Genomic DNA, 25343 nt, shown 5'->3' with positions numbered 1-25343 from the left:
TGTTCAGTCTTGTTACATTGCGCAACGTGGACAGGGCGCAAACCGCGCTTGCACGCCTTACCTAGTTGAATTGTTAAGCAGAAGATTACAAAACATGAAATAATTCGGTGTGCATCTCACTACATATGTAACTTATAAGTTCACCACTCCTTACCACCCTCAAGGAAATGGGTTGGTTGAAAGGTTCAACCGCACCCTGAAAGGTATGATTATGGGCCTAGCGGAGCCCATGAGACGGAAGTGGGACGTCTTGTTACCATGCCTGTTGTTTGCCTACAGGGAGGTGCCTCAGAAGTCCTTGGGGTTCAGCCCCTTTGAGCTGCTGTATGGCCACCCTGTTAGAGGACCTCTCACACTGGTGAAGGAGGGGTGGGAGAAATCCCATGGGAAAACCCCCCAAGATGTGTTCAGCTATGTGCTGGCCATCCGCAACCAGACGCAGCGCTTCAGGAAGCTCGCTCAAGAGAACCTAGAAGCCAGCAAGGAAGAGATGAAAAAATGGTACGACCAGAATACCACTCTGGTTGAATTTCATCCTGGGCAGAAAGTGTGGGTGATGGCGCCGGTGGAGCCTTGTGCACTCCGTGACAAGTGGACTGGGCCATATGAGGTGGTAGAGCGCAAGAGTGAGGTGACCTACCTGATCAAAATGAAGACTCCTAGGCAGCCCCTGAGAGTCTTGCATGTGAACCGCCTCAAGCCCCACTTTGAGGGGTCTGAAGTGACAATGCTCATGGCTACAGATGATGGTGGGGAAGAGGATAGCGATCCTCTCCCTGACCTCCTGGCAGCCAAGGAGCAAGACGGGTCCGTGGATGGTGTGGTCCTCTCGCCCACCCTGACCCCAGAACAGCAGAGAGACTGTCGCCAGGTGTTGGGTCAGTTTGCCTCGCTGTTCTCCCTGACCCCAGGTGTCACCAATTGGTGCGTCCATGATGTGGACACTGGAGATAGTCTACCGGTGAAACAGAAGTTCTACAGAGTAGCTGACAAGGTCAGGGCCAGCATCAAGGAAGAAGTTTCCAAGATGTTGGCGTTAGGGGTAATTGAGCCCTCCAGCAGTCCCTGGGCTGTCCCAGTGGTCTTAGTTCCCAAGAAAGCTGCTACACACGGTGGCCCGCCAGAACTTCGGTTTTGCGTGGACTACCGTGGGCTCAATGCGGTCACCAAGACTGACGCGCACCCCATCCCCAGAGCGGACGAGCTTGTGGATCGGTTGGGAGCTGCCAGATATCTCAGCACCTTTGATTTGACTTCAGGGTACTGGCAGATTGCCTTAACTGAGGGGGCAAAAGAGAGGTCGGCATTTTCAACACCAGAGGGGCATTTCCAGTTTCACGTCATGCCCTTTGGATTGAAAAATGCCCCTGCCACCTTCCAGAGACTGGTCAACCGGGTACTGACCGGGCTGGAGCAATTCAGCGCCGCATACTTGGATGACATTGCTGTGTTCAGCTCCACTTGGGAGGAACACTTGCAACACCTCTGTGAAGCGTTGAAGGCTCTGCAGAAGGCAGGCCTCACTATCAAGGCCAGCAAGTGCCAGATAGGGCAGGGATCAGTGGTGTATTTGGGACACCAGGTGGGGAGCGGCCAGGTGGCGCCCCTACAGGCGAAGATTGATACCATTCTGGCTTGGGAACCCCCCAAGACCCAGACAGAGGTGAGAGCCTTTCTAGGACTCACCGGGTATTACAGGCGGTTCATCAAGGGATATGGCACCATTGTTGCCCCCTTGACAGAACTAACCTCTAGAAATCAGCCCAGGAAAGTGAATTGGACCGAGGCCTGTCAAACTGCTTTTGATGCCCTGAAAACTGCAATGTGCACAGCACCAGTGCTTAAGGCACCAGACTTTTCCAGTGAGTTCATAGTGCAAGCAGACGCTTCAGAGCAAGGTGTGGGAGCAGTACTCTCACAGATGGACGACGAGGGCGGGGACCAACCTGTAGCTTTCATTAGTAGGAGGCTACTCCCCAGGGAACAGAGGTGGAGTGCTATTGAAAGGGAAGCATTTGCTGTGGTCTGGGCCCTGAAGAAGCTGAGGCCCTACCTGTTTGGGACTCACTTCCGTGTTCAGACCGACCACAGGCCCCTCAGATGGTTAATGCAGATGAGGGGTGAGAATCCAAAACTGTTGAGGTGGTCCATCTCCCTACAGGGAATGGACTTCACGGTGGAGCACCGTCCCGGCACAGAACACGCCAATGCTGATGGTCTGTCCAGGTTTTTCCGCCTTAGTGATGAGAACTCCCAAGAGGGTGGGTAGTTCTCCCCACTTTCAGCTGGAGGGGACACGTGTTAGACCTGACATCCTTGGCGTGGGTTTTTCCCCTATCTTTTGCTTCTGCTACCCGGATTTTTGACGCTGTGCTGGATTTCGTTTTTGCTGGTTTAGATGCTTTGGACACTCTGCCACTGCTAATCAGTGCCAGAGTGTAAGTGCTTCCTGTGTAAAATATCATATTGATTGGATATACCTGATTGGCATATCTGTATCACCAAGAAGTCCCTAGTAAAGTGCACTGTGTGTGCCAGGGCTGGTGATGACATGCTACTAGTGGGTCTGCAGCGCTGATTGCGCCACCCACATGAGTAGCCCTAAAATGGTGTCTCAGGCCTGCCACCGCAGGCCTGCATGCAGTCCCTGGACTGCCATGTCCTCCTGGCCAGTGTCCACACTGGCCGGGCCTAACCCTTCCGTTTTTGTGCACGTCAGTCATCCCTATGGAAGGCCCAAGGTACCCCCCTGGGCAGGGTGCAGTGTATGTAAAAGGTAGAGCATGTACTAGTGCAGGTACCATGCTCTGGAAGTAAACAGCGGCAATTTTGTGTGTTCACTGCTGCAAGGTTATCTTGCTCCATAGGCTAACATGGGGGAGGCTGGTGCCAATGGCTATCAGCCTACCTTCCCATAGGAACAAGATAAGACATGAGTGTTTGATATCCCTGAGCTCAGCATTTAATAACACATCTTTTAGGAGAGGTTGTTTTTAAATCCTGAGTTGGAGAACAGTACTTTTTAGAGAGTAGCTGTTCTCTGGTCTCACCCTTCTGTGTGCCTGGGCCTGCTTGTGGATTGACTGTCTGGTTTGAGAGTGACAGGGGCTGGGGATCCCCCAGGAGGTTGGCCGAGTCAGCCTTTTGCTGAATGAATGCATTTGCAAGTAGAGTGGAGGGAGGAGATAGCACCTGGGAATGAATAGGGATGTGCCTGCCTGCCACAATGCTGGCTCCACCTCTTGCTGGGCGGCTGACGACTCTGCCCCTCACTCTGAAAGGAAAGAAGAAGCCAGGAAAACAAAGTGCTCCAGCAACACCCAGAACTGGATCAGACCGGGCTCAGGACCCACTTGCACAAAGACTTCAAAGACTTTTTGGGGTATAAGTAAAGGACCCCTGACAACAGAAAATTAGATTCTACGTCCAAGAGGAATCTCTGCCAGAAGAAGGACCGCTGAAGAACTGAAGGAAGATTGCCTTGCTGTGTGCTCCAAGGGCTGACCTGTTCTGCTGTTCAACTGAAGGAGAGAAGAAGGGCTTGCTGTGTGCTGTGCCCCTGCCTACTTGCAACTACTAAGACTTTGCTGTGTGCTGTGTCTACAACTGAATCTCCAAGGGCCTGAGAAGAGCTGGCCTCCTGTCCTGGAACCCAGGGTTAAAAGGTTCCCCAGAAACTGAACTATGCTATTAAGATCGCGCTGTACCGGCCTGGAGCGTAAACTTGCCAACGACTGCTGAAACACCTGATCGGTGTGCGCATCGACACACGGCTTTTGCGAGGGCCTCCCCTCGTGAATCCTGCCTTGCACTATCAACGGAGACCCTGAGGGCGGCCCGGCCGTGTCCAGCACCCTCTAATCCCTGTTGCCGTAAGAGTTTGCACCGTCTGAGGGCCGCACATCGCCCCGCAATCTCGCCGTACCTTGCCGACGCTCCCGAGGCGAAGATCAAGCCCGCTGCCCTCTCATTGGTTGAGAGGATCGAGCCCCCTCACTAACGCCGCGCTGGGATTGGCCAGCGTCATCGAGACATCCTGAGAAGCCGCTGCCCTCTCATTGGTTGAGAGGATCGAGCCCCCCTCGCTGAAGCCGCGCTGAGATTGGCCAGTGACATCAGGACGTCCCGAGAAGCCGGCAGAGTTGTGCCCGAGTCACCTGCGTGACCCGTCTTCATCGAAGTAGCAGCGAGTGCCTCCAGTGTGCCCCCAGCCTATGAACCCAGGAAGAGAAGGGTCGCACTGCCTTCCCGCCGCTCGTTGGATTGTCGAGAGCGGGCGGAAGGGCGGACGTGACAGGCCAGGGCTGTCAAGGAAGAATCGGCCCACGCTGAAGCTACCGCTTAACGCGCACGGTGAGAAGAGTCGACTGGGTATTACAGCCCTGCTGTAATACCCCCTATGATAGCGAGTAGAGACTTGAGACTGTTCTTAACATAGAAGAAACTTCCTAGTAACCTAGTGCAACCATTAAGCTTATGTGCAATTACCCTATAAGTGATCGTCTTTTCTCCTGCTACACTAGATAAAGTTATATTTTTGATATACTCACCTGTGTGGTCTACATTTATGGTGTACCGGGGGGGTCATTGTGGTTGTTACTTGCAAATACGTTACACATTGCCTTGGGGATAAGCCTGTCTGCTCGAGCCAAGCTACCTAGAGGGTGAGCAGGGGTTATCTACCGTGTGTGTCCCTGTACCCTGACTAGAAGCAAGGGTCCCTATTTGGTATAAGGTACTTACCTCTGCCAACTAGAGACCCCCAGATCTAACAAGTGCAATACGATCAGCCAGCGATAATGGGAGCTTCACACATCTGTCCACCTGTTGTTCTAACTTTGTATATGCAGTGCCATAATTCTCGTGGATAACGGTGTCAGGGTCTCTATGAACCCACACCCCCAAATATTTAACAGGGTCCGTGGACCACACAAGCGGAAACTCAAGCTCATGAGGCAGGGTTCTTTCTGTTAGCGGCACTACCATCGATTTAGCCCAATTAATGTGTAGGCCGGAGAACAACCCAAAGCGCATATATTCCCTTAAAACTGGTGCCATGATATCGCGTGGCTCACACATAAAAAGCAACATGTCCTCCGCGTACAGCAAGATACTGATGGGATGGTGGACAAATTGGAGGGATGAGGCTTGATGCCGCTGTCTAATAATACAGGCAAGGGGTTCTAGCGTGATCGCAAAAAGAAGGGGCAAAAGGGGGCACCCCTGGCGCGTCCCCCTGGTTATGCAGATAGGGTTTGACGTACTACCCTCTACCCGGATCCGCACCACAGGGTCAGTGTACAGCAGACCTATCCAATTGATAAAAATAGGAGGAAAGCTCATTCGCCGTAGAATATAAAAAAGGTAGCCCCATTCTATGGAATCAAAGGCCTTGGCGGCGTCTAACATGACAGCCGCTGCTTGGAACCCAGGATCGAGAATATGGAACATAGCAAAGAGCATGCACAAATTATGAGAGGTAGACCTGGAGGGAATGAACCTAGACTGGTCCGGAAGGACCAGGCCTTGCATGAGCGGCTGCAGCCTGGTGGCAAGAATTTTGGCCAATATTTTGGCGTCAGTGTTGATAAGCGACAGTGGTCAGTAAGAGTCGCAACGAGAAGGTGTTTTATCTTTTTTGAGTAACGTGATAATCAGAGCCTCCCGAAGGGTTGGCGGCAGTTGGCCAGAGTCATATGCCTCGGAGTACATTGCCAAGAGATGGGGGGGGTAATTCTTCTGCGTATTCCTTATAAAATTCACAGGGAAACCCATCAGGGCCAGGGGCGTTCTTATTTGGAAGGGTTTTGATCGCCATACGAATATCTTCTTCTGTAATTGGTTGGCTAAGAAAATCCCTTTGCCCATCTGAAAGCCACGCAAGGGCTATGTCTGATAGGTATGCATCTAGGTCCTCAGTGTCGGTCTCCCCCTGTGTGGTATATAAATCCACGTAAGTGGTTTTAAACTGTGCCAGAATCTCCTGAGTGGTGTAGTGATCCTGGCCAGCTGCTTCGGTGATCTTAGTAATAGTGTGCCGACCAATACGAGCTTTAATTTTGTTAGCTAGATGGCATCCCAGCCATCCACTCTCGACATAAGCGCGGGCTACATGGCATTTAGATATATACTTGGCCTCTTTCTCCACCAGCTCATTATATTCCAATATGGACTCTTTAATTGTCGCCAGTGTCTGAGTGCAGGGTGCATTCTCATAGTCACGCTCAAGACGCTGCAAGGTGGTTTCCAGCTTAGCAAGCTGTCCGCGCAAGTCTTGCAAGATGCCAGCTGGTGTGCCAATACAAGTGCCCCAAATAGTGGCCTTTAAAGCTTCCCAAAGGGTCGTAGAAATGTCAACCGACCCCTTGTTGCGATCAAAGTATTGCACTATAGCCTCACGAACACTTTCAACATAAAAGGAGTCCAGCAGAGCCTCAGGCCGAAAGCGTCAGGTGAATGATCTGTGAACAGTGCACGGAATTTGTAGGCGAAGGCAAACTGGGCTGTGATTGGATAGTGTGCGAGGCAATCCCTCTATCTGAGACACCCAGCCCCCCGCTTCCTCACTTAGAAGCCAGTAATCTAGCCGGGACCAGTTACCATGTGAGGTGGAAATGTGTGCCCTCCCGCCTCTCCATATTTCGCTGATGACATATATATATATATATATATATATATATATATATATATATATATATATATATATATATATATATATACCGACCCCCTCAGGCAATGCCCACCTTCCCTCTCTCCTTAAGTGAACACATGGCCACTCTAGTTGTAAATCCTGTTAAGGTTCTCCTCATTGGCGATTTGAACTACTGGTTCAATGATGTCTCGGGCGGGCCCATGCTGTAGAACTATCTGAGCTTCTCTCCAACTTGAACTTGGCCCAGCATTTATTCACCCCTACTCATGAAAAGGGACACACCTTGGATCAAATATGGTCCCACAATCTTTCACTATCGCTGCCTATAATCACCACTTTTATCTGGTCAGACCACCACTTGATAGAGTTTGCAGCTACTATCTGTGGTCATAACAAGCTCATTATATTGGCGGGAGGCATGACAAGGAAGTGGAAATCTCTAGATAAGCCGGCTTTCATTAACTCCTTGGCTTGCTCTTTACCTACCTTCAGCCCTGACGTCAATTCCATGGAAGAGAACATTTCTGAGTGGTTATTGTCGGCAAGTAATGTACACGTCCCCCTTGCTAAGTTTTCCCGCACGTGCCACTCAGATGCTCACAAATGGTTTACAATCAATCTCAAAAAACAAAAACTCGAGTTGCGCCAAAAAGAGAGAAAATGGAGACTAAGATATTCCATTGAAGATAAGGAGCAATTCTTGAAAGCTCAGAGAGAGTATAATAAAGCTATTGTGGACACTAAAGCAGCTTACTTTTCTACTCGAATACTAAATGCCCACAACAAATTAAACAAATCTTCAAGATAGTGAATGATTTGTGCAATGATGAGAGAACTTCGCCTACTCAGGCACCTACTCAAGAACTCTGCAATTCCCTGAATAACTATTTTTTGGGACATAATCACCACCATTAAAGCCAGTATCCCTTACACCATCAGCTTGGAACCACAGGAAGATATTTCCAGCAATCAATTCACATTAGACCCTCTTCCACCTATCTGTCCCAAAACACTATTAGAGCTCACGACCCGTGTTAAATCTGGGTCGCCCAATGATTGTTGTCCACCTTATGTCTTAAAAGACATCCTTTCCGTCTTGCCTCACAGTGTACTCCCTTTCCTTAATGAGTCTCTTGCTCAGGGCAAGGCTCCCAGCGCTTTTAGGAATGCGACGGTTGTTCCCCTTATTAAAAAACTAGGGGCCGACCCCACGAATCTCTCAAATTACCGCCCCATTTCTCTCCTTCCCTATCTGGCCAAAATACTGGAACCCCATGTGGCTAGGTGCCTGTCAAGCTTCATTGAATCATCAGACTACTTAGAGCCAAATCAAGCCGGTTTCCGACCGGCGCACTCAACTGAGGCAGTGATCCTTGCAGTCCTGGACACTCTCAGAGCAAATGTGGACAGAGGCGTCCACCAGGCTCTGGTGCTCCTGGATTTGTCAGCTGCGTTCGACACGGTCGACCATAACATCTTGTTGAACTGTGTCGAGCTGGCAGGCCTGCGAGGACCCGCACTCTGCTGGATTAAATCTTTTCTTGCAGATCGCACTCAAGCTGTAAGGCTCGGAAGTTTCACCGCCCCCAAGCTCACCTCCACATGTGGGGTCCCACAGGGCTCATCTCTCTCCCCGTTACGGTTCAATCTGTATCTAAGGCCTCTTATCCATTCGTTAAAAAACAGAAAGATCACCATTTTTAAGTACGCTGACGATCTTCAGCTTATTTTTCCACTGGACTCCCCTGACTCCGCTGCTGAGTTTCAGACTACCATGCTTCACATCCAACATTGGATGGATCTGAACCACCTGAAACTCTGAATTAGTGCTGCCTGGGAAGAGCGAGAGCTACTGGGGCCCGCACTACTGGCTGGCGGAATAAGGGCCACCCCCCCACTCCCTCCCCCTCGGTGAAAAGTCTAGGGGTTACCATCAACGCAGATCTCTTGCTCAGAGGACAGGTGGGAGCGGTGATCTCCTCTAGCTTCTTTCAATTGCGCAAAATTAAGAAAATCACCCACCTGCTGACTCATTCAGCTCTCATACAGGTGGTGATAGCCCTGGTCCTCTCGCGACTTGACTTCTCGAATTTTATCTACCTAGGCCTCCCAGCCTATCTACTACAACGCCTACAAATCGTCCAGAATCAGGCAGCAAGACTTATCCACAAACCAGACCCAGGCTGCTGAAACTTCACTGGCTACCGATGGCTCAACGGGTAGCCTTTAAGACTGGATGCTTAGCCTTTAGGGCCCTGTACGGCAAAAGCCCCAGATTAATCAATAGTATGATCATAAAGCACGCACCCCTGCGAAGTCTTCGTTCGGCCCACCTTCACCTGTTAACCATCCCCTCCTTCAAACGGAAACGGCAAGGAGGCTGCCGCTTTTCCTATCTAGCTCCTAAATTCTGGAACTCTCTCCTCCTGGCACTCAGGAGCTGTGACAGCCTCCTGAGCTTCAGGAAAACTTTGACAACCTGGTTATTTGAGCAAGCCTATGCATAGTCACTCTGCCACGACATTCCTCATGTTTAGCGCCATGAAACCTTCGGGTGTCCGTGCGCTTTAAAAGTTGTTATTAACATAACATAACATCAATCAGTCCCAGCTTGGCAATTCCCTCATTGATAACCTGGGCTGCCCCGGGGGACTGATCACCCTTGCTGCTCGACTTGTCTCTACGGGGGGTCTAAGTGTGTGTTAGGGTCACCTCCCCACAAAATTACAGCATCGGGCCAATCCCGTTGCGTGGAAATGATGCGCTCAAAGAAGGCGGGATCATCTATATTTGGGCCGTAAGTGTTTACAATCGTGATTAAACTGCCCGCCAACTTCCCGTGTACCATGGCATATCGTTCTACATCGTCGACGCAGGTTTTGATCTTCGTGAAGGGGAGGTTTTTCTTAAGGAGCGTGCGCACTCCATAGGAGTATTAGGTGTAGGAAGAGGCCAAACGGTACCCAGCCCACTGCTCCCCAACGTGAATTTCAGACCGGCGGGTTAAGTGTGTTTCTTGCAAAAGGGCAATCGTAACATCATGCCGATCCAGATCCGCTAAGACCTGGCAAATCTTTTTGGGTGAGTTAAGTCCACTTACGTTCCATGTTAAACAGGTGATTAAAGTGTGAGCTGGATGCAGAACTTTAGCCTGTTATACATTGAGCATAATTCCTCTGTAGTGAGTGATGGTACATATGCAATCCTCACAGCATCAATAAAAAGATCAGCCACATAAACGAAGCCTGCAAATCCCACCCACCCACCAACACCCCCCACCCACTTCAGCATCCTCAACATGCCAAAGCCATCCAAACCCTCCAAAACAATCCCTGAGTGCAACACCAAGAAAATAACCAGCTGTGGGGAATACCCATGAGGGAGCGCTGGAGTACAGTACCCCTCCCGGTGAAATGGGAGGTGGCCGAGCAAGTGTGAGAACAGTTCCTGGCCACTGTATTGCAATATCATAAAACAATACGAAAGTACCCACATTAATAATCATTGCGAGTTCAAACAATGAGGAAAATAACATCGATACAGGTCAAGTGCTTGCTTAATGTCTGCGGCTCACGTGTCAGAGCCCACCATAACAGAAAGGCTGATATAGTTCACCCCAGAAGTGAAACGAAACAGAGGTGCACACCATCCACAACTCACGTGACCTGGCTTTGTCATTGTTCATCTGCCATCTCATCGGAGACCCCACCGTCGCCACCAGCTGCAGTGTTGGGGGACCGGCTATGGCGAATAAGAGTCTTTGGAAAGTCTATCGCTGATATCTGGCTGGTAAAGATCATTGGCTTTCCATTGACTTCTATGCGCAACCGTGCAGGATCGAGTTACACTAAGGGCTAGCCTTGGTCCACAGGTTGGTACTTGTGCGGACACGTTATTGCACCGGGCTGAGGGCTTGTGAACTCCAAGAAACCCTTATAGGTGCTGAGTTTAGGCCCTGTTTTCTAAGACCATGTCTGCCCCTTTATCTTGAGTTTGTCTAAATTGGATTGGATCTCATCCTGCTGTGTCAGGATGTAAAGGGGTTCAGGTATGATATCATACTTGGCTAGGTTCACTGTGACTTCCTGTGGTGCTATAGTGTTGGGCCTGAAGTTTGGCATTTATTCAGCATGAAGATTTGTTGGGCGATACCTCCTTGGACAGGTATAGTCTGAACCCACTGCATGGGGTGTGAATGAGCAAACATAGCAGTAGTTGGGTAGATGCTTTGCTCCCCACTGAGATCATGTGTTGATACCAGGTGTTCTTTAATAGTGCGCTATGTAATCGTTGTATGTGGTGAAGTTCTATGTTAAACGGTTTAGATCCCGGGACACATGCTGGACCACTTTACCTGGTGTCCTTTGCTGAAATTTGACCTGTTCCTGTATGGTGACACGTAGCTGAAGAAACATAAAAGCACATAGGGCAAAAGACAATACACAGGTGAATATTTATAGTCGGGATATGAAAGAGTCAATGTAATGTCCGGGGGTAGCCCTAGGGGCGCTCCTATCTGCAAAGTGTTCGCAAAGTCCGGAGGAAGCCCTATGGGCGCTTCTGTCCCCAAAGCGTAAATAGTTCATATTAGAAAAAGGTTGTGATGGTGACTCCTATGATGGTTGTGGTAGTGATGAGTCCAAGCGAATATCTGACAAGTGGTACCATGACTCTTTCCCTTCGACCTTGACAGCTTTGGGAGTTGAAAAGACTACTTTGAAGGGCCGTTGAAACTTGCTTCCTTTCCACTGGCAATGAAAGTTGTGGATCAGGACTCGGTCCCCGGGCTGCGGTATGGTATAGAGTAGGCCCACGGAGGTGCGCACCGCCTTCTTTTGGGTAACCTGTTTAGAGAGGAGTCTGTAAGTTTTGGTCAGTTCAGAGAGATATAGATACATTTCATTACCTAAGGACTCGGAGCTGGACTCTGCGCTTAGTTTGGTTCTGCTCTAAGGTATTGGCTTCGGAATTGACCTACCAGTGACTAGCTGAAAGGGGGACGGTTAGATGGTGGTCTCTGCTTGGGCTGACCCTAAAATGACACTGGACACAATGTACACCAAGGGTCTCATTTAGATTTTGGTGGACAGGTTACTCCATCACAAGCGTGAAGAGTATTCCGCTCGCCACATTAGAAGTGCATTTAATCCATTGACAATTGTAGTAAGATAGACTGGGATATCTGTCACATTTGTGATGAAATAACCAGTCTGCCAAACTCCAAATCAATCTTCCAGTCTGCAACCAATGTTGTAGAGAGAGAACCAGTATTACAGGAAGGGGGCCTAGAAGCAGCTGTAGTCCCAGAGGCACTGGAAAGGGAATCTGAGTTTGAGGGAGTGGACTGATAGCAAATGAACCATGGATCTGTTGTGGCTACGCCCCAGAAGGGTGTTCCTTAGGATTCAAAGAACAAGCGTGCCCTTGGCATAAATCCTATGATGCTGCAGCATGAATGCAATACATGAGAGCGATTAAATGTTACAAGAAACTGATTAAAAGAGCCCATGTCGAATTATTTGCAGACAAATCAAAAACAACTGTAAGCCTTCTAAAGAAATCTCGTCTATTGTAAACAACCTTATTAAACCCACATCCAGTCCTGGATTAGCGGAAGCTTCTAACAGCCACTGCAACAAGCTTGGTCAATGATCTTTATCTTTACTTTGACAGGGGTGCGAAAACAGTCAAACCTGTCTCCCTTGACACAGGGACCTGCCACTCGCAATGGACTACCTTGGACCAATTGGCTCTACTTGACACAGATTCTATTTCCACCTTAATGCGTCAAGTGAAATCTGGATCTCCGAATGACCCATTTAAAGCTGATTATATTTTTAAATTTCAGTAGAGCATTACAACCATATTTCTAGAATTAGCCAAACTCTAGCTGAGCATTGAAAAAGTATCAATATCATGAAAACATGCCAAGGTTATCCCTTTTCTAAAAAAGTCTTCGCTAGATGCCACTCAGCCAGAAAACTATCGACCCATTTCTCTTCTGTCGTTTCGGTCCCAAGGTTGTGGAGCAACATGTAAACAATCTCCTAACCAAAATTTTAGAACATAATCAAATATTAGATTGTTCCCAAAATGTATTTAGATCACACAGCACCGAAATTGCTCTTTTAACAGTTGTTGAATACCTTTGCAGTACTGCAGATGCTGGCAAATCCCAGGCTCTGTACCTCCTGGTTTTAAGTGCGGCCTTCAACACTGTCTCACATGCAATAATTATAACTTCTGTCACTGACCTGGGGGTACAGGACAAAGGTCTGGCCTGGTTTACCTCCTTTTTAAAGGAGCGGTCCTTTAAATGTATGCCCCCCCCCTTGCCTCTTCCCAAATAGGACTGGCTCCTGGCATCCCTCTGGGTTCGGAGCTCGGTCCTGCCCTTGTTAATATTTCTGTCAGACCTCTGGCGGAGGTAGTGAAATCTTTTGGAATATGTCACTAGTGTTGTATGCTGATGACACTCAGCTATTTTTTCCCTTTCAGCAGTTGACTGGCTTTTGTGCCAAATATAAAAACTTTGTTGGCAAGATGGATGCATAACAACTGTTTAAAACTTAACTCCAAAAAAACAGGGCTCGAAGAGTACCCAGCCTAGCTGCAATTTTACATGCCCTCCAGAACACTACGCTTCGCCAATCTAAACCTGGCCCACATCCCTCATCATAGCAGAGCCAGAACGAGAGGTTGCTCCTTCCATATCTTAGCTCTGACTCGATGGAGTTCTATTACTCCTTACCTTAGAAAGATTCAATATCACCTACTGATCAGGAAACAGTGGAAGACCCGGCTCTTCTCCATCTGGGCTGATGATTTCGCCTCTCTGCTGCTGTGTTTGTTAGGATCCTTTTATGTCCCTAGCTGATATTGTCTGACACCTAGACCCTCACCTTCCCCTCAAGGCAGGAGGTCTCCAGGTGTTGTGCATTCTAAGGCTCTGCTCCCCTCTTGTAAAGGGTCAAAATGGTAACACCCATGCAGTAAGTGCCTTTATCAGCAGCGGCAATAAGAGACAGTGCACACTAATACCTAGCCCAGTAAAGACCTGAAACCGACCCAAATAAAGGAGCATGTACCTACATGTTCGCCTCCTCTGTATGTACCTCATAAGTATCTACCTGTGCACTTCCTCAGTTTTTATGCCCCGGGCGAGCTTCTCTAATTATGCTTGTGATCCTTGTACTGCCAACCATGGCGTTTGACTATCAGACAATTACCTTATGTCTGCTGTGTGCATCGAGTCACTCCCTTGCTTTAGCTGTCAATGAACCCTGCTGAGCGAGTACCCAGACATAAGGGAGTATGGAAGATGATGAACAGGGAGGAAGGTAAAGCTGAATGTAAGAAAGGTGCAACGGTGTAAATGCTGCACTCACCCTCAAGCAACAAACATCTTGTCCCACTCTGCCGATGCTCCATCCACCGACAGAGAAGCATGCTGGCACCAAACGTAAAACATTGGCAGAAACCATTGTAAGGTAGAAAAAGACAAAAAGCAGACACGTATTGGCAGCAGAGATATTGCAGGTATATTACTGCCAGTGATAGAATCTCTATTATAAATGCTGAAATCTTCCAACAAATGTGTGAACCATCCCTAGGAATGTGGCAAAGATAACTTAACAAACAGTAAAGTAAAGACAGGAGTTGGAACTTCAGCTGCTCAAGTGTGAACTGGCAAGTATTGTCAAGAAGAGTGTGAATGGAGCTACATTTGTTATATACTTCCTGAAGCGTTACGTTTATTATATACTTCCTGAAGCGTTACCGTTATTATATACTTCCTGAAGCGTTACCTTTATTATATATTTCCTGAAACGTTACCTTTATTATATACTTCCTGAAGAGTTTTCTTTGTCATATAGTTCTTGAAAGGGTTACTGTTGTTATACACTTCCTGAAACTGAAGTGACAGCAGCACATCCTGATCCATCTCTTTTTACACAATCCCTTCTTCTTTAAATAAAATGTTGGCCATGTGCATCTTCCTAAAGCTGTACCTTTAGCAAGAGGGCACTCCGTGAGTGCTCTTTCTGTACTAAGTTACTCTGTGAACACTGGAAAATCACCTCCTTTTCTGAATTAGGTAAGAGTGACATGTTCAATGGAAGATTTAGTTAAATATCTGTGTATGGTGAAATATCTCTTGGTAACTTTAAAAAATGGTAAAAAAGAGATGTCTTTTACAACTAGTTAAATATTGTGTATTCACATTCTCTTACATTTCCATTTAGTGATTTTAAATCTCTTTGCATCCCATAGGAAACCAGCCTTGAATGCTCAAATAATCGTGAATAATGAAAGTAATCGTCCAAATCTAAAAAAAAAGCAGTTTGAAAAAATGAGCTCCATTATTCAGGTAAAGAGCTGCACAGTCAGAGACTGAGGAACCCGCACATAAACTGATAGATCCTGGAAGAAGCAGTCAAGAGCAATTCAGTGGATGTAAGAGTCTGACCTGTGCACCTCCACGCAACAGGACTAAAAATGAACTCTAGAAAATTAAGGCAACAACACTGACAAACCACCTCCTGTATAAACAGGCCTCCAACCCCCAGCTTTGATCATGTGTTCGGTATGAGGTGGATACAGCATTGCTCTGCTTCCTGTAATGATGGCAGACCACCATTCAGCACACTAGGTGTAGAGTAAACTGTTTCTGGCCAAACCACAGGAGCAGGAGAAAAGCACAAGGGAATGGAGCCAGACAACTGAAGGGTAAAGGAAAGAGAGGGTCTCTCATCTACAACAGACTGTCCCAATTTGCATCAACCAGAAGGAAGACTAATCTTTTCTCGTAAACATGCAAAACCATTATGTAATCTAAAGACATAACCACCTACAAAGAAGCTTCACTTGCTGCAATTATAATATATGTAGTTGGTGAGTCTTGTATTTCTTTGTGAAATCAAGCATCCAAAATACCACACACATACAGGGAATGTGAGAATAACACAAGTGCTTTATCAAGCATGTTAGTTCCTCAGGAAACGCAGTCATGGGATGCAGACAAATATAAACCCGACCCAGAGACACTAACCAAGAAAGAAGAATCGTACACAAGCAGCAAGAACTTTAGTTTGTCATATCTACTAAAGAGCCATTAGCAAACACACACAGGAGAAGCAATGAGCAATTGCAATGAATGTGTGAAGAACTGTAGTCAGTTAGAAATTCTAAAAGATCATCAGCGAAAACACACATGGGAAAACCCATACCATTGCACTGAATGTGTGAAGAGCTTCAGTTGGTTATCGCAACTCCAAATACATCAGCAAACACGCACTAGGGAAAAAGCATACCATTGCAATGAATGTGGAAGTAGTTTTAGTGATTCCTCAAATCTCCGGATTCATCAGCGAACACACACAGGGGAAAAACCATTCCAGTGCAGTGAATGTGTGCAGAGCTTCAGTCGGTTATCACAACTCCAAAAACATCAGCGAACACATACTGGGGAAAAACCATACCATTGCAGTGAATGTGTGAAGAAATTCAGTCAGTTATACACCCTCCAGAGCCACCAGCGAACACACACAGGGGAAAAACCATACCATTGCACTGAATGTGTGAAGAAATTCAGTGATTTATCAGCCTTCCGGAAGCACCAGCAAACACACACTGGGGAAAAACCATTCCAGTGCAGTGAATGTGTGCAGAGCTTCAGTCGGTTATCACAACTCCAAAAACATCAGCGAACACATACTGGGGAAAAACCATACCATTGCAGTGAATGTGTGAAGAAATTCAGTCAGTTATACACCCTCCAGAGCCACCAGCGAACACACACAGGGGAAAAACCATACCATTGCACTGAATGTGTGAAGAAATTCAGTGATTTATCAGCCTTCCGGAAGCACCAGCAAACACACACTGGGGAAAAACCATACAAGTGCAGTGAATGTGGAAGTAGTTTTACTGATTCCTCATATCTAAGGAGACATCAGCAAACACACACAGTGGAAAAACCATTCCAGTGCAGTGAATGTGTGAAGAGCTACAGTCGGTTATTAGACCTACAAAAACATAATCGAACACACACTGGGGAAAAACCATACAAGTGCAGTGAATGTGTGAAGAAATTCAGTCGGTTATACACCCTCCAGAGCCACCAGCGAACACACACAGGGGAAAAACCATACCATTGCACTGAATGTGTGAAGAAATTCAGTGATTCATCAACCCTCCGGAGGCACCAGCGAATACACACTGGGGAAAAACCATACAAGTGCAGTGAATGTGGAAGTAGTTTTACTGATGCCTCACATCTCAGGAGACATCAGCGAACACACACAGGGGAAAAACCGTTCAAGTGCAGTGAATGTGTGAAGAGCTTCAGTCAGTTCTCACAGCTCCAAATACATCAGCGAACACACACAGGGGAAAAACCGTTCAAGTGCAGTGAATGTGTGAAAAGCTTCAGGCAGTTATCACAGCTCCAAACACATCAGCGAACACACACAGGGGAAAAACCGTTCAAGTGCAGTGAATGTGTGAAGAGCTTCAGTCAGTTATCACAGCTCCAAACACATCAGCGAACACACACCGTTTAAAAGCCATTTAAGTGCAGTGAATGTGTGAAGAGCTTTAGTCGATTAGAAAACCTACAAAGACTTCAGCAAACACATATTGGGGAAAACCCATATAATTGCATTGAATGTGAAAGTAGTTTTAGTGACCCTTCAACATTAAAAAATCATCAGCAAACACAATTCGGGGAAAAGCTATTCAAGTGCACTTAATGTGTGAATAGCTTTAGACTATTATCAGCTCTTCAAAGACATCAAAGAACACACACAGGTGAAAGACCCTACCACTGCAGTGAATGTGGAAGTAGTTTTAGTGACCCTTCAACATTAAGAAATCATCAGCGAACACACTTAGGGGAAAAGTCATTCAAGAGCACCGGATGCGCAAACAGCTTTAGTCGATTATCAAATCTACGAAGACATCAGCAAACGCATACAGGGGAGAAACCATACCATTGCAGTGGATTTGGAAGTAGTTGTGGGAAGGATTTTCAGAAAACTACAAGGATTAGTGATCAAACCTATAAACACCACACACTTGAATAAGTTTAACAAGCACAAACTGGAGAATATTTCTAGCTGATTTTGGTGTTTTGTCCTTTTGTGCAACAACCGGTTCAATGACAGCTGCTAGAGAACAACGTCCAAAGACACAAGAAGTAAAAGTAGGAAATTGTGACCTGTAACTGTGAGAGATGATGCTTGCAGTGCACAACATTTACATCCGAAGCCCTGACTCAGGGCAAATGTTGCTCATTCCAATCATCACATGCATCTGTAAATGCACCCACCCTAGTGGCACTTCCCAAGAGGTGTCCAGTATCAAGCTGGAGCCTTGGGAAATTTGCTGGCTCACCACTGACTGTAAATGATACACGGCCAGATTAATTGTATCTGAATATATTTTAGACCTTTCTTATTTACAGAGAATCACCCAACCAACTCCTAACTGGTGAAAGGACAAAATCCGTGCATGATGGCGAAATTATTGATCAGTGAGACAGCTGTTGAAAAGTTTAGTTCTTAATAGGTTTCTGAAAGCTTGACGATTAGGTAAAGATTGAATCTTGAGCAGTAAAGAATTCAGCTTTTGGAATCCAGAAATATCGACTCGCTGCTTTACATTTCTTGATCCTTGGCGCTGGAAAAGAAATCTGGATTCAGAAGTAAAGGAACACAAAAGATACTGAGTTTTGACACAAATGACATTCAGGTTTGCATTTACAAGCTTTAAGCCCAACCCTTTTAAACATCTATATCCAACCTTTGGCAGCAGTGTCCAGGAGCAGAGGATTAGCTGTGGTATCTTACACAGCTGGTGGTGGCATTATCTGACGACTCTAGGCAGGGTGCACTTAAGTTTCAGGAAGATTTAACAGCTATTGCAGATTGGATGACGGCCAATCGTCTTCAGCACAATGGCAAAAAATCAGAGACCTTGGTGGTGGGCAAAGACATCCATCTGTGAAGTGACCGCTGGTAGCCGTTCTCTTTGGGCCCTCCGCCGGCTCCTAAACCGGCAGTAAAAAATCTAGGAATCTGGATAGACTCCGCTCTTTCTTTTGAAACCCAGACTAAAGTAGTAGTCAGAGTTTGTTTCGGGCTCCTACGTGGGCTTAAACCTTTGCTGGGTTTCTTCGTCCCTACCATCCGTCAGGTAATCATTCAGGCCACAGTACTCTCTAGACTGAACTATGCGAGATCCCTATATATTGGGGCCAACAGGGCAGAGCTACTGAGGTTACAAAAGGCACAAAATGCGGCAGCCCAGGCCCTCCTTGGTCTGCCGAGAATCTGTTTCATCGCTAGTTCCATCCGCAAACTACATTGGCTGCCGGTGGAGAAATGCATCCAAGACTCTCTGTATTGCCCACAGAATCATGATTCTCCAATCTCCTGCTATTCTGGCTAGCCTCATGGCGTCCTATAGACCTACCCGTCAGCTGCGCTCCAAGGAGCAGCTTCTAGCGGTTGTTCCTCGGTTTAAGAGAGTACGGACCGGAGGACGCTCCTTCTGCGTTTCTGCTCCTAAGCTTTGGAACTCCCGCCCTGCACATATTAGAAACATTCAAAATCATTCTCTCTTTCGTAAAGCCATCAAAACTCACCTCTTCCCTGCATTATTGCCTCCTGGGTGTTCTTGGCTTGCTTATGGCAGTGACATTTTAGCGCTGGGACGCCCGTTGCTGGTGCCGCTGCGTGCTTTCTAAAACCCCTTAACATAAGATAACAAGCAAAAAGAAACCCTTGTTATATAAACTGCCAGTGAATGAATGGACATAAAAAGTATGTGCTGCCTCGTGAGCAAACAGTGAAACTTTGTGATGCAGTTGGGACGTCCTCAGACCACAAATAAGATAGATCGTAGCATTCTGAATCATCTGTAAGGTGCTTTTGTGTTGCTAGAGCTGCCAAATACACAGTGTTCTCATAGCTCAGCCTTGCCTAGAGGAAGAAGTTCTCCGATATAATATGCACATCAGAAGAAAGGATACATCTTCCGTAGCCAAAGATAGTAGAAACTAATGCTTTCCATCGAGGTCATTTTAACAAAGTGCTGAGTCCAGGACGTTCTTCCTGCTGCTCATCATCATCATCATCATCACCACCACCACCACCACCAAGGTGAGGAACAGCAACAAGACTGCTCTTCAGCACACCCATCCTTCTACATAAAACACTATAGGGGTTTGCTCCAGGGTCAAACTCACTGTACTTTCACGTTATCAGCAACAAGTTCTAAACTGGACAATTAATATTTAGGAACAAGTGGTTTGTACCACCATTAGTGGCATAATAAATTTGAAACCCAATACTTTATTAATCTGTGTAGGAGAGTAGGGTCTGCTATCCTATGGTCACCCCAAATTTTTGCTTTTTGCTTCACTGGTTTTTGACATATTGAGGCTGTGGGCCTGCCAATCAGACCCCCAGCCTGCTGTTCTCTCTACTAAATTAAAACTATGCACCCTAGGTGCATAACCAATTGGAAGTGGATCACCCTGTCAGCCCCTGTACCAGTGTACACTAGGTACCCAGGGCATTGGTGTACCCAAGGCCTGCCAAGGGCTGAAGCATGTATTATGCCACCCCAGGCTTGGCCTAACAATTTGACACAACTGGCTGATCACTCAGCTGGGGTAAGTTGGTGTAATCACCTCTTACTTAGGTGTAGTATACCTATACCTAACCTTAAATGGGACACCTGGTAACCTATAAGTCACTCCTATGGCAGGCCTTAACAATCCTGAAGGCAGAGTGCTTGGTTCCATGTGAGATGGTGCTCTGGCATGAGCTGAGCCTGTCTGCAGTGGTCGGAACAACTTCCTTCTACTGTTTCCAGATATCGTCATACCATATACTCTTAAGTGCATTATGAACCTCGCGGTTAAATGCTATCTTTGGTTTGGCTTTATCAAAACATGTCGAGTAAGGTGTCATACGAATTGGAATACTAACCCCTCGCCAATTCTGGCGACGGGGTTAGCATTCCACCCTTCTAGAGGGACACGACATGTACAGTACCTGAAACCCGGGTAAAATCAGACATAGCCTCAGCTCCACAAAATGGATGCTGCCACCACAGACACAAGTCTGCCCTCCTGCTGCTGGGAGTCCTTCCAGCTTGGGAGGTGTGGACAAAGGGTTTCCTTCCAGGGGAGGTGCGTGCACCACCCCAGACAGGATTTTGTGTATTGGTCAGGTAGGGCTTGAAAGAAACCAGACATGCCTGTGGCTCACAAGGAGCCTCGGTGCATATGCCAGTTCAAACCGGTCCTGGGGCACACCAGTCCCGGGCCTGGGGCGAGCTGGACAAAGGATTGGGGGTGTAACCACCCCCCTTCCTGGTCCCACCCATAGGGAGGGACCTAGCAGGTAGTCCGGCCCCTAGAATCCGCTTAAAGGTAGGAGCTGTGTCCTAAGACTTCAGACATCCTGAAATCAACTTAACACTAAGAAGAAGACGGGAACTTCGACGCTCTGCTGCACAGAGGACTGAAGCCAATCTCCCCTGTGGTCAGGGAGTGACCACCTTGCTAACGCAAGCACCATCCAGCGAATCAACGTCTGCTTTGCCGCCGCCTCCCGCCGGAGCCCGAGCCCACAGACTGACAAGACCTGGACCTCCAGACCTCTCACCGCCCGATCCACAGTCCCTGAAAAGAGGAGACCCGTGGAGGCACCGAGACACGTGGAGCCAGCCATCTTGGATCGACTACGACAAGCTGACAAGTGCAACAACCGAGGCTCCCTCCAAGTTGTGCTTTGGGATCTGAGAAGCCCAACTCTCGAGCAGCATTTGCACCAAAGGTGAGCCCTCCAGCATCTCCACGATCTGCGTGGGGCCCTTCTGCATTTTGCCACTCGACGCGCCTAACCGGTTGCTGGCCCGCTGGCTAGTGGCCATCTTGGCGACGAACTCTACGAAAAACACCGCTGGTCTGGTTGCTCCAGACTGGCCCTTGCTCCTCTCCAAAGGAGCAATCCCTCTGACCTTGCTGGTCAGAACCAACAGCTGATTTCCGAATCCTCCTACAATTGCTTTTGCCAAGGCTTGTTTGCTTCGACCAAGTCGCCGACACCGCCGACAGCGAGAGCCTGCGTGGGACAGCTCGTGAGCCGACTCCTGGACGTCGTCGACCTTCAGGGACCACGTGGCTGCGGAGACAAGCTACCCCTCATCACCTGTTTGCACCCGACATCGCCTGGTACCTACCTGGTGCCACGCCGGTCACTGGCTAGTGACTGTGAACACTGTCCCCTCTGCTTTCAGGTCTTCTGCAACTCCGATCCACCCTTGGATCCACCGCATCTCTCCCGGACCGACCGCCTGCAGCATCTTTGTCCCAGGCTCAACGGAACAGAAAGAAGAAACCCGACGCACTTTGAGGCCTATGCACCCGCTTCCTGTGGGTGAGGTAAAGCTGGTACTCCGGTGCCCAAGTGTAGTATTACATCTCTAGTGCCTGTGTTCCAAATCTTAAGTTCCTAGTCAACCCGGAAGATCTCCTTTGCAGTAACTTTGTACTTTTTACGCACCCATTGAAACCTATGGGAGCACGCGTGTGACTATTTGCTCTGCACACGCCACCCGTGGACCTCCTGGTCACTAACTGACGTTAGCTCCTTGTAGGCCCAGCGATTCTAGAGGCCCTAGGCCTTTTCCCTTTTCTGTTCGTGGTACTTATACCACTATTTTAGTATATGGTTCGAGTGGCCACCAGGGCCTATCCATATAAAGTGCAACTTCTGTGTATTCTGTGATAATCTTGCTTGACGATTTGTGCTCCTGTGCTCATAAAGAGACTAGGGGTTACTTTGAGAAATAAATACATATATATTTTGAATATATATCTGTGTGGTGTCCTTTCATTGGTATAAAAGGGGGTTGCATTTGGTAAAACAGCTGGCTTAACACGCTTCACGAGTTTAGCCTCAAAGACTGCTTAGCCTACGCTACCACTAGGGCAGCTAGTCCGAAAAGGTTGACTTACAACCACACCATAAGGGTTGCTTGGCATGGTACAAGGTGGTCACTTTAACTAGTGAACATCATATACCAGGCCAACTTCTCACAATCTGTATTAATGATACATATCCAAACACCACCCATGTATGGACACCCAAGAGCCTTTAAAAACCACACTACAGAGGTGTCTACCAGGATCAAACTCAATATACTTCAAAGTTAACATGAACTAAATTATGATACAGCAAGAGCAATCATGATGCTATGAAATGTACACAATGATGACTAGATTTTACATATTAATAAGAAATTTATGTTTTTTGATATGTAATAAAACAACACATTTATTTGCATTCATGGTATTTGACTGCTGATTGTATAGGAGATCTTAAATGTGATTTATTCCCTAAACTATAAAGATAATTTGTGATGTCAGCATGGAGCCTGGTTTATTTGGCAAAAGAGCGGTCAAATCTCGACAGCATGACTGCTTTCAGCAGGAGTCTGCCACAGGTGGCATTAGAGGGGAGTATTCTCGCCAGTGTGCCTTCTCTCAGAGTGAGAGGTGCTAAAAATATGTCTGTACCCTGGCACTTCTCTTGTTAATAATCCATAAAAATACCACAGAATGTTGAGTACTTGAAGGCAGTCTGCCATACAAGGGATTTAAACAGGAATTTGTCAAATACAAAATTGACTTTTTAATTTTTATTTTTGAGGTTCTTATATAGCGCTGCGTTATCTAATAATGTCTGATGGGTTTTCTTTGAGAGCCCTTTCTCCTTCGGAAGAAGTTTTCCATCGACATACGCAATTGGATTTTCGATGAAAGGCTGACAATCCGTCCAACTCTAAACAGGGCCGGTGGGTGGACTGGTGGTTTGGCTGGTATAAGGCTTAGTTGCATTTTTGATAGAGTGCCCTGTCCACCACATCCTGAATCCAGCCCGTCTTTCTTTAGTGATTTTTCTATTTTGAGTTACATTTGAAGACTGTCCCCCCTCATTTATAGTTTGACAGGTAATCCGGGGTCTGCCTGGGGAGCAGACATAACAAATTCCACTACCCCGCTGGACTACCGTCCACCATATTTAGTGATCTCCTCCAACCTGGCTATCCCTGTGTCTTCAGAGGAGCAACAGGAGCTTCTCTAAAAACACCTAAAGTTTGCTGAGTGGCTGCCATGTTTCCCATGTGTGCTCAACAGACTTTTTTGTTTTATTCCTTGTTGTAAAACGAGGCATTAGTTGTGAGGCCTGCACAAATAATGGGTGTACATTTGTCCTTCACTGAGAACCAAACACCCCATTGTAGCACTTGACTCTCAGAGGGTAGCGTTGCAGAGCACTCTAAGGCTTACTCTAGGGAGGTGGTGTGGGCTAGTAACCGCCATTTAAAGGTATGCAGAAATAACACTCAATAATTGATTGTCCAGTCTGTACTTTTCGTTATAAAAAGGAAGAGTATATTTATTACACACACACTACTCAATACTAAGCATCAATTTACAAATATACATAAGTTGTTGAAAATACTTCTTGACATTGCGTAAACACTCCCACCCCTCCCGCGGGGGGGCCTAGTACCGCCACTAACATGTGTGAACATCATCAGCCCGCAAATGCATCTGGTTGACCATAACCTGGAGTGGTGGCCCACCCATTATTTCAACAAGCACTTATAATGGGAACATCTGTCATGGTGACACATAACCCTGACTGAGAGCATCTCATACTAACCATACAGTATACATATTTCAATCACAGTGGCTGACAGTCTGGTTGTTCAACTAGCGCATTAGCAAGAATACATGCCTAAGCATCAATTGGAATGACAGGTACTTATCATATTAGGTAACATGATCAATGCAAGTCAATCACAGCCCCTAAAAGGCATTGTATTCATAATCACTTGATTATGAAATTACAACCAGCCACCATGCCAAGAATTCCTCGCAACATATTTCCAATTTACTTATTATTTCGCATATTGCATGTGACTTCCCATCCCCAAAGGAAACAACATTATGTAAATGCACCACTTGTGCAATTGCATCTTTACACCTCTAGGGGATGTCTCCACAAAGACAATCCATGTTCATCCTTTCACACCTATGTGCAGTCATAAGCATCAGCTCCCAGCTGCAGAACAAAAGTTCCAGCATTAGGAAGGCTTGATCAAACATGAGTAACCCTTGAGGGGTTCTTTCCTTCAATCCCCAGAGACTGAGGGTGGGGACGTTCTACTTTTGTGCTGCAGAGTCTGCGTTGCTCCTGCAGCTCCCCCTGCACCTTTGCCAACAAATAGTGGTGACCCCATCTTCCTGGGGCCACCACTTCAGGCCTTCCAAGGCCCTGCAAGGCTATATTGGACGCTTTCCACCCCATTTCTTGCATATCTGAGCAGCGGCTCTCCCGCTGCTCCAGGGAGTGCCGCACTGACTCCGATGGCCTCACGCCGCGTTTCCACTTTCTTGGGGCCCAGTCCCATACTGGCACCCCGCATCCAGGTAAGTTGGAGAGCAGCTCGGGTGGCCAGCCCCGCTGCTCTCGCTATCTTCCCAACTGGCCAGCACCCTTGCGTGCTGCCACAGGAGCCGGCCTGTCATTTTGGTCTGCTCGCTCCTGCAGGCAGACACGGACTCCGCAGCGAGCCGGGCGTGGCCTCAGGGGAGTGCGAT

At 47.3% G+C, this 25343-nt stretch overlaps 1 pseudogene; it reads left to right on the top strand.

The window, feature by feature from the left end:
* The first annotated feature begins 15636 nt into the window (after window positions 1-15636).
* Window positions 15637-18159, top strand: LOC146839501 (uncharacterized; annotated as a pseudogene).
* Window positions 18160-25343: the final 7184 nt, after the last annotated feature.

This window comes from Triturus cristatus, chromosome 4_1 (genome assembly GCF_964204655.1).
Source record: "Triturus cristatus chromosome 4_1, aTriCri1.1, whole genome shotgun sequence".
Classification (NCBI taxonomy): Eukaryota; Metazoa; Chordata; class Amphibia; order Caudata; family Salamandridae; genus Triturus; species Triturus cristatus.
The sequence above is the reverse complement of the archived record's forward strand: the minus strand, read 5'-3'. Positions and strand labels throughout refer to the sequence as shown.